This window comes from Penaeus chinensis, chromosome 12 (assembly GCF_019202785.1).
Source record: "Penaeus chinensis breed Huanghai No. 1 chromosome 12, ASM1920278v2, whole genome shotgun sequence".
NCBI lineage: Eukaryota > Metazoa > Arthropoda > Malacostraca > Decapoda > Penaeidae > Penaeus > Penaeus chinensis.
The window spans coordinates 21,335,591-21,345,590 of record NC_061830.1 but is presented as its reverse complement, the minus strand read 5'-3'; the positions used below and the strand labels follow the sequence as shown (position 1 = coordinate 21,345,590).

General features: G+C 47.3%; 1 protein-coding gene across 13 annotated transcripts in view; it reads right to left on the bottom strand.

Moving 5' to 3' along the window:
* LOC125031047 (FH1/FH2 domain-containing protein 3-like) overlaps positions 1–10,000 on the bottom strand; it is a 137,217-nt gene that overhangs the window by 95,554 nt on the left and 31,663 nt on the right. The gene's annotated exons all lie outside the window — the stretch shown is intronic.

The window sequence follows — 10,000 nt, the reverse complement described above, 5'->3', positions numbered from 1 at the left end:
TACTTCCATGAAGTCATGACAATGATTCTCCTTTTCATCTAAATATAAGATATATTTTTTTTTATCTAACACACACAGACACACACACACAGACACAGATACAGACACACACACACACACACACACACAGACATACACACACACACACAGACATACACACACACACACACACACACACACACACACACAAACACACACACACATACAGGCACACACACACACACACACACACACACACACACACACACACACACACACGCACACACGCACACACGCACACACACACATACAGACACAACACACACACACACACACAGACACACACACACACACACACACACACACACACACACACACACACACACTACACACACACACACAACACACATACACACACACATACAGACACACACACACACACACACACACACACACACACACACACACACACACACACACACACACACACATACATACACACACATACACACAGACACACACACACATACAGACACACACACACACACACACACACACACACACAGACATACACACACAAACATACACACACACACACACACACACACACACACACACACACACATATACACACACACACATACACACAGACACACACACACATACAGACACACACACACACACACACACACACACACACACACACACACACACAAACACACACACACACACACACACACACGCGCACACGCACACGCACACGCACACGCACACGCACACGCACACGCACACGCACACACACATACACACACACACACACACACACACACACACACACACATATATATATATAATTCTAAAAACATGTACATTCGTTCGATCTTACAGTTGCATATACTGTTGCAAAGATCAGCGCCTCCGTTCCTTATTCAGAGTTACTCGAATCTTTGTGTATTCTCCGCTGATTACCTTCCTGATTACTGGCAAACTTGTTTGGTTAGTCTCTCTTCAGCGACCTCTCGCCGCGCCGTTTAAATGCTTTGCCCAGTCTAATTATTTTAGTTTCCGAAATCCTTCTTTCTAAGACTTTTCAGTAATTCTTACTGTATTTGTATGTCCTACGTCATTCCTGCTTCTGAAAGTCTTTGGGCGCCGCTGGCCTACATCCCTAATTCGGCAGCGACGCTTTCACACACCCAGCGCGACTTCAGGACTTTATTCACGGTGACGCTGGACGGCCTCGAGCTGTGATCACAGTACCGTGCATGGCCAGCTCATGTCAGAAGATGCGACAGCGGCCGCCATAATGACTGAACCCAAATATAGTTCGCTTTACGACATTTTTTTTGTTTACGCTCGGTCGTGTACGGTGCCCTGGACATGTTCTGAATGTCGTTCCTAAGATAGAGCGTCGGATGAATAAGACGATAAATGAAACCCCTGCATACCCGAGATTCCGCATTGCCTTAATAATAAGTCTAGGATAAACAGTTTCCCCCCGGGCAGCGCCGCAGACAGGTTGCCAGCGCGACAAAAGAGGATACTTCCTTAATATCTTACTAACGCATCTCTATTGCTTGTTTCTCCCCCACCGCACTATCAACAGCTGCAACAAACATAATGAAAACTTGCAAAGGGCTGTTGTGTGCTAGTATACGTGCATCTGAGTGGGTGTGAGCGAACCCTTAATGCAGCATCCCAATCACATCATGGAGTCCGCGTACGCGTCCTTCGTTACCTCTGCTAGAGCCTCAAGCCCCGACCCCGACCTGTAGGGCCGTGACCTTGTCGGATGAGTCCGGGCGTTACTAATTGATCGTAATTCCGTAAGCCGAGATCGAATCGTCAGCCGCCGGCCGAATCGACAATCCTTTACACGCCATAAAAACAATAAGCGTCCGGAACTGGACCCTCCTGGTGACCACGGCAACGGGAGGAGGACGAAAGGCAGCAAAGGCTTTTCTTTCTGCAACATCCTCTCTTGCCGTGTTAGTTATTCAGAAATTGTCTTTATACTTTTCACACTAACTATGAAATTGATAGCCGCTCTCACACCATCAGATCATTTTTTATATCGGATATCAGTAATTCTCGGTAAAACAGTTTCTATAAATCGCAACACATGTATCAAATGTCATTATTAGCAGATGTGATAATTCGTCTCTTGGATGCTGTTGAGTCCCATAAAAAACGGCTGATGCACGCGATGTGGAAGATCGATTACCAAGACAATCCTGCAGTTGCGTGTCTATCGCCTGATCTACAACGCCGAATTTACAGCTACTGGTTTTAAAAAAAGAGAGACAAAAAAGAGTTGAGTAGCGTTATCGAGGCCTCCATCTGCATAGAAGCGACACGCCTCGATTATATTTTCCATTTTTGATATCGCTGAAAGTATTTAGAATAATTTGGCGATCCAGAGTGAGACATGCATACGGCATCCTTCTAACGAGTGAATAAGAGAACAGCGCCGGGCCATTATCGCTACTCTTGACATATAAGCAAACACTGCAAGCGGCGCAACACGAAAGGTCCTAAGGTCAGTGCCATGATTAGGCTCTGCGTGTTTGTACAGCTGGAGGCGCCGTGCCAGCTCTCCCCCGGCGGCCGTCAGTCCTCCTCCTGTCCGCTCGCTGTCACCGCCCGAGCCCTTCCTGTCGCTACGGAATCTACAGCTTTCTGTGTTGTGACCGGCCTCCGTCTGCGCTCCTGTGAATTTCGCTCCTGAGGCTGCCAGCCTGTTCCCCGGCCTTCAATTATATGAACCGAGGCGGCGACGGCGGCGGCTGAGAGGAATTCAACCTGCTTGGGTGACGAATGGCGCACGCCTCCTCGACAAATAGTGGATGCCTTAACACTCTCGCTTTTGCTTGGCCTTCCTTCCCTCCGTTATTCGTCTTCCTCTATATTTTAACTTTCTTGATATTGTCTGCATCTGCCTTTACCCTTGCTGAGTGATGGAAGCAGCAACAGCTGCATAATGTATCTCCCCGACCTGACTGGCGGGCAGACTGACTCACACATTGTTATCCTTGGACACGTCGGCGGGATACCGTTTCTGACAACAAATCAAAATAGTGTTAACGCAGCACTGACAGCGTCGCCAGGCCGCGGGTGGAAGCCAGATGGGTGTCGACCTGGCCATGGCGGAGGAGGTCGATTGCTTGTGCATCGTGAACGCGTGAGACTTTCCTGAGCTGGGGAGTGAAGTCCCCCAACACCAGTCAGAAGGCGCGTCCCCTCGGCACGGACGACACCGTCTGACCACCCGGGGCGGGACAATCCGAGGAGGAAAGGACTGGAAGAACTGAAAGGACTTCCGGACAAAGGAACTGCACGAAACCCATGGTTTATCTGCACTGTTGGTAACACACACACACACATTTATATAAGTGTGTGTGTGTGCGTGTGTGTGTGTGTGTGTGTGTGTGTGTGTGTGTGTGTGTGTGTGTGTGTGTGTGTGTGTGTGTGTGTGTGTGTGTGTGTGTGTGTGTGTGTGTGTGTGTGCGTGTGCGTGAGCCTGTATCTATCTATCTGCTTATCTGTCTTTCTATCTATATGCACATATATATATATATATATATATATATATATTATATATATACATATACATATATACATATCCATATATAAAGTACATATACATATGAATAATGGATAGATAGATAGATAGAGATAGATAGATAGATAGAGATAGGTAGACAGATAGACATATAGATAGATACATAGAGACAGATAGACATATAGATAGATATATAGACAGATAGACAAATAGATCGATTTTGATTAAATCGCTGATCAAAATCGGCGTGTGAACTGCTCTCGGCTCCACCCAAAGAGCCCGCTCAGGCGCGTCCGTCCCGTGTTGTCGCCGGTTCGCGAAGACGTGTGATTTCGGCTTCGGCCTCTCGCACGGCCTCTGCGGCACGTCCTGCTGTGGTTTAAACTTCACGTACTGGTTCGCGATCGGGAAGGGCGATCCTCTCTCGCTGTCGAATGCACGCCTCGAGATTAGACGAATCTTACGATCTCGTCTCTCAATTGAGATCGCTTTCCCACCGAAACTTGCCTCGATTTTTTCCCAGAAAAGGTTTCAATTCTACGTGATTTTATTTTTACTTCATGGTCAGCACCTCAAGTGAGGGGCGGGGAGCTAACAAGTTGGGATGGATTTTCGTCTCATTTTCGGTTTCCTATCAAAAGGTTTATAGCATCTGCTCATCGCCAGGTCGTCGGTCAGCGCCGTTTTATGGGTCAGGCAGCTGAGGAGGGGATAGGGTAAAAAGAAAAGGAAAACAAGAAGAGATGCAGGAACTGAAGTGAGTAAACGAGCCTGCGTTAAATCCAGACGGAGAGAGAAATGAGCTACACTGACAAAGGTGGCGACCTCTCCACCTCATCTCGACCTCCACGGGGGAAGTGATCAACACAGGACCACTCCAGACGTCGTGAGTCCAACGTGACGGAGAAAGTGTTGGCGTCCGTGGGAAGAGTGCGCGCTGGGTCACGCTTCGCCACCTCCCATACAGCACCACTGCCCATACACAGGCCCCTCCTACACCCATCATCATCCTACACAATGATACTATTTTTAACCTGGCAAACTGCCTTCACACTATTATCACAGTTTACTGATTTCCAGCGCAAATAGTGATAATGGGCTATGAGGCATGCCAGGGTGATACCGCCATGTGAGTGACGGCGAACGTTTGTAGGTACCACCTTATATCACCATTAAAGATGAAAGCCAAAAATTCCTTCAGCATTCCCCACACATGCCTCCTTGCTAGATACAAAGCCGGTGACGTAACGGCAGTAGAGGGATGATTAAAGTAAAAAACGTGAAAAAAGGCAAGGATAGGAGCTTTCCCTTACACAAGGCATTTCACAGCGAGGTAATCAAAAGTTACATCACATAAAAGACACGCCTTTTAGTTTACCTGTCATCCTTACACAGCCCAGACTACCAGCCGCAGGTATTGCGTGTTGTAATAGCTGAATTATCACCGTGACTGAACATTCAAGTGGCTGTGGCATGTAATTCGAATGCAGCCAAACAACGAATAAAACCAAACAAAGAAATTAAAGTACACTGACTCCAAGAAGTTTTATTTCAAGACGATACACCTGATCAAAAGGCGTTGTTGCGTTCATTTCTCTCGACGGATGAACAGTCGCAATAACGTTCCCTCCCATCTTCTCTCCACACAAGGCTGCTCCTCTTCATCAATGAAGATGGATTCAAACAGGAATTTAATATTATATAGTAACTCAAATTAAGGAGTCATCTCCCCGATATCGATTTCATTTTCGCAAGGGCGCATTCGAAAAAACGGGAAGATAACGGAATATGCTACAACAAATGAAAATGTCAACGTATCAGCAATACCGACTGCCAGTTCACAGTTCACAGTAAAGAACGCAAATTAATGGAAAGCTTCACTCGCCAGTGATAACGTCTGTCACAGCTTATTTGCGACGAGAGTCCACAGTTACCTTACACCTGTCATTCATCCTTGCGGAACACTTCTCGATCCGCTTAAGTACCCGTCCCTGACCCCCCCCCCCCCTAGCCGACATGGTCTACATTCCCCCGTTTTCCCTCACGCCTCCCCCCCCCCCCCCCCCTTTCAATTCCTCCCGACGCAGCGCCGTCCCCAGCATCTGTCGGACCGCCCGCGCAGACGAGGCGAAGAGGAGGGCCCCGCAGGCACTTTGCGCTGGATTACGGTTAAGCAAGAGGCGAAATGTTTGTTGTGATGGCACGGCCGGTGAAAGTTCTTGAGGTCCGGCGGCCAGCGCCTTCAGTGTGGAACGGGTTCGCTTTACGGACAACACAAGGCGATTCTGTCAGTTTTGAGGCAATGCATCTAGGAATCAGGTCAGAAAGTTACCATGTACCGGACCCATTAAATAATCCATTGTACTATGTCTGGGGAAAGTACCAAAGTACCAAATATTTGCACTGGCATAACGCAACCTCATCTATTGTAAATAATCAGTAAATAATCATGAGTGTGCAAATGTCATGTTAGACAATGACACCAAATTACCGCACACGTGACGACGGCTTTGCATACACCACGCTCTGAGTGAAGCACGTTAGGACCAAACAGTGATTTATCAAAATGACGCAGATCACCTAATAACATCTAATAACCGAAGCGAACTCCATTTGCCGTATTCTTTCGTTCGCTTTATTTTCCTTCGCTTGGCCACCCGCTGCGGGGACAGGTGCGTTCTCGAACGACTCACGGGTCGTCTCTGGGATCGGAACTGCTGTAGGGAGACCTACAGCTCATCGTGATTCTGTCTGTCCAGTATACCTTTAGAAAGGATGTTGACTTGTATGTTTACACTCTAATGTCAGTAGCCCAATATGATATTTAAAAATATTTAGTGTCTACTCCTTCCACAACTATACAAAAGCCACTGGCGAATGGCAACGCGAGAACAATAAACCCGCAAACAAAGTCCAAACGGCCTCCCGCATGTCAACTGCCCTAAACCTTCCCAGCCCATCCTTATCTTGCCCCCACCCCCCCGCAGCCAAGGAGCCGGGTGAGGAAGGGAGATGGGTCAAAGGTTACGATAATCTCCTACTGGGAATAACCCTGCGTGACTGCTCGTAATGTTACCCTCGGGCGGGAAGCTTTAAGAGAGGGGAAGGGGAGGTCAGGGAAAGAGGGGGGATGGGTGTGGGGAGTGGGGGGAGGGAGGAAAGCAGGAAAAGAGAGAGGCAGGGGAAGGGGGATGCATGGTACATTGTGGGAGTGCGGGGGGACTGAGGCGGGAGGGATGGGTGAGAGAGAGTGAGGTAGGGTAGGGGGAGGAGGGACAGAGTGAGGCGGAGAAGGGGTGGGGGTGCAGGTAAAGAGGACAGCCCAACGCAGGTGGAAAAGCCGTCACGACCAGATCGGGGAACAGTTAACGAAAGGGGGAACAGCACATACTTGGAGAACTCACTGTAAAGCAACTTTGAAAAAACAGAACGCCATATCACTAAAAAACACGTATAAACAAGCGAGCACCTAGCGGTATTTGGACTAAAGCGAATCAGCTGTTCCTGATTTGGATCGTGTCTTAAGAACACTCGAGATCCTTCGGAACTGATAACATTTGCTTTGTTTTTAAACTGACTTATTTATGAGGCTATTAAGCAATTTTCTTACTAATTATCAATCTCTATTTTTCTCTAGAATATCAGCACAGATAATCACAAGAACGTAATTAAAGAAGACAAAAAATATAAACGCACGCATGCACAGCCACCTACCCACACTTGAACATATACACAGAAAGCATCTTATGTACACGTACTCACGCACATATCTACATTCACACTTACATGCATACATACATACATACACGCACATATATATATATATATATATTTATATATATATATATATATATATATATATATGTATGTATAAATGTGTGTGTGTGTGTGTGTGTGTGTGTGTGTGTGTGTGTGTGTGTGTGTGTGTGTGTGTGTGTGTGTGTGTGTGTGTGTGTGTGTCTGCAAATGCGCACGCACACACACATTATTAACATGTCTTCGTGAATAAGAGGCACCGATGACGATAAGCTAATTTCCTAATTACACTATCCGAAACGACGCCTTATCAGCCTTGTAATTGGCATCCACTTGGGCGCGGTGCATTAGCAATCAGCCTCCGGCGCAGATGGCATTGGGTGCCAAATTAACCCGGCGCTTTTACAATCTCCGAGGCTCTCTCTCGGCATCCAAACAATCTACAAATAGCTTAACAACATAACCACCCACGAGAGGCCGCAAAACCCCGCCCGAACCGCCCTCAGCCCACAGCTAATTACACGGGTGCCGTAATGGGCCGAGCACCCCCCCCCCTCCCCCCATCCGTGGAGGGAGCCCGAGACAGGCTGACTAAAAGGGGGCTCGTTCATCAGTGTATGCTAATGGGAGTCTTGAATTTACGAATAGAACTCGCTAATAAGAGGAAAATTAATTCCGATAATTGCGTACTAACAATCATGATGTTAGATTGAAAAGTGACGGTTTCTGGTGCATTTTTAGGGCGCTAGTAGACACTCGCGCGCGCGCGCACATATGAACACACATAAAGCATCAACCACTTGTCTTATGTCTTACGCGATGGTCAACACACGCCTAAAATCAGATCGGGCTGACAGCTTTCATGGTTACATGTTCCTTGAGAAACCTGTGATAAGGGGCCTCGAGGACCTGTTACTGCTACCTCTACCATTCCCATATCCCCGGCTGACTCACGGCAAGCGGACAGTAGATCGGAGGGCTCGCCCGAATCTTCCGTCAAGTAAAACAAGTTCTGAAAGTTTTGTGACGGACGGCCCACGGAAGCAGGATTGGCAAGCAAGTTATTCTTCCATTTGTATCATGTAGCCTAATGGGGCATCGGCTTCAAAAGAAACATCAAATGCTTAAAGTGCATCGGGTAAAGGAATTTACTGTAGTTTATACAACACAGACTAATAAAGCATTACTAACATCATTACAGAACTTGAAGGCTTATAATACAACGGGGTGTTACTGAGCTTCACCCTTACACACATACATACAAGCAATCACCTAGATGGAGAAAGAGAGACAGACAGATGTATAAACAGACAAATAGGTGGAAGATATAGATATTGATGAAGAAATATCTAATTTGCACGACACTGCAAAGACTACAGGATGTGGCCTCGCTAGGTACAGCGAATGAGCGTTACATATATTATAATAAACATTAAAGCATCCAGCACCTTTATTATGATAATTATCGAGTCGAGTGTTCTTGCACCAGGGCGGAGTCAGAGTGTGAAAGCAGCGTGACAAACAATAAAGTAGCGTGGCTCCTTTATAGAGGAGGAGCTCTACTCACTCGCTGGATCCCCGCCCTCTCACACCCCACTCAGGACAGCCAGTTATTCCCTCTCTCTCTTTGGACGTCTCAGGCGATATCGGACGGGAGGCCTCATGTCACCGTTGACACAGCCACCGAACTGCCACTAAAGGACGCTCTTAGATCACTCTTGAAGAGCCTTTGCAAGCCGTAACCCTATCTATTTTTGCAATGCTATGCACCACACCCAGCCTCGCCTGCATGAATTGCCTAGGGGCCGCTGTGTCACGTTAATACACGTGATTAATTCATAATTATACCGGGAAAGCTGTGTTACCTGTTTCATGTTCATTAATTGTGGAGGTGTTTCACAGCTCTGCTTGGGGTATGTCACGATTTGGTGTTTATTTCCTGTTAATCTCAACTGTAGTATAGATACAGGAAGGGCCTTCAGACAGCGGACACTAATGCATCAAACAACTGCCCTTCGCTCACAAGGAAACGTCGTCGTCACTCAATCGGCGCCGCGATCGCCCATTCTGGAAGCGTGTCAATCGTGCCGTATCGCGCGATCGCACGTCGGCGCCACAAGGCGGGCGCGTCCAGGCGCTGCCCAACGCCGCAGCAGCAACTCATCCCGACGCCTCTTGCACGGCTCTGGCCCTTGATAGCCTCTTCCCTTATAACAGTGATACTTTCTTAATAAAAAGCCCTCATGAAGCCTCAGAGAATGGGACATGTATCACGATGCTGTCGCTTTCCTCAGGCGATAAATCCACGGACATAAATAACAGGAAAACCATCTTAAAAAGCTGCCCAACTGCGTGCCACCTTCCTGTGCCATTTATCATTACCCATTGCTTGACTTATAATAAACAATATGCAAAAACTGTAAGTGCTTCAAAACACTCTTAAATATATGCCTACTTAATGTAAAACGTATCCAAATACTCCGTTCAGGAAAACGTCATACAAATACAACCTCAAAAATAAATCCGCGATGAAAATAGCAACAACGAATGCCAAAACAATAAAGCGTCCACGTACCATAACTCCTGCTCCGATAGAGAAAGGCCCTTCCTCCAGGTCAGCTAACAGGAGTCTACCACGACATTCAGAACCACACCGCCTCGCCCCCCTCCCCCCTCCCCCGCCGCCTGCCTACTTCTCGGGCA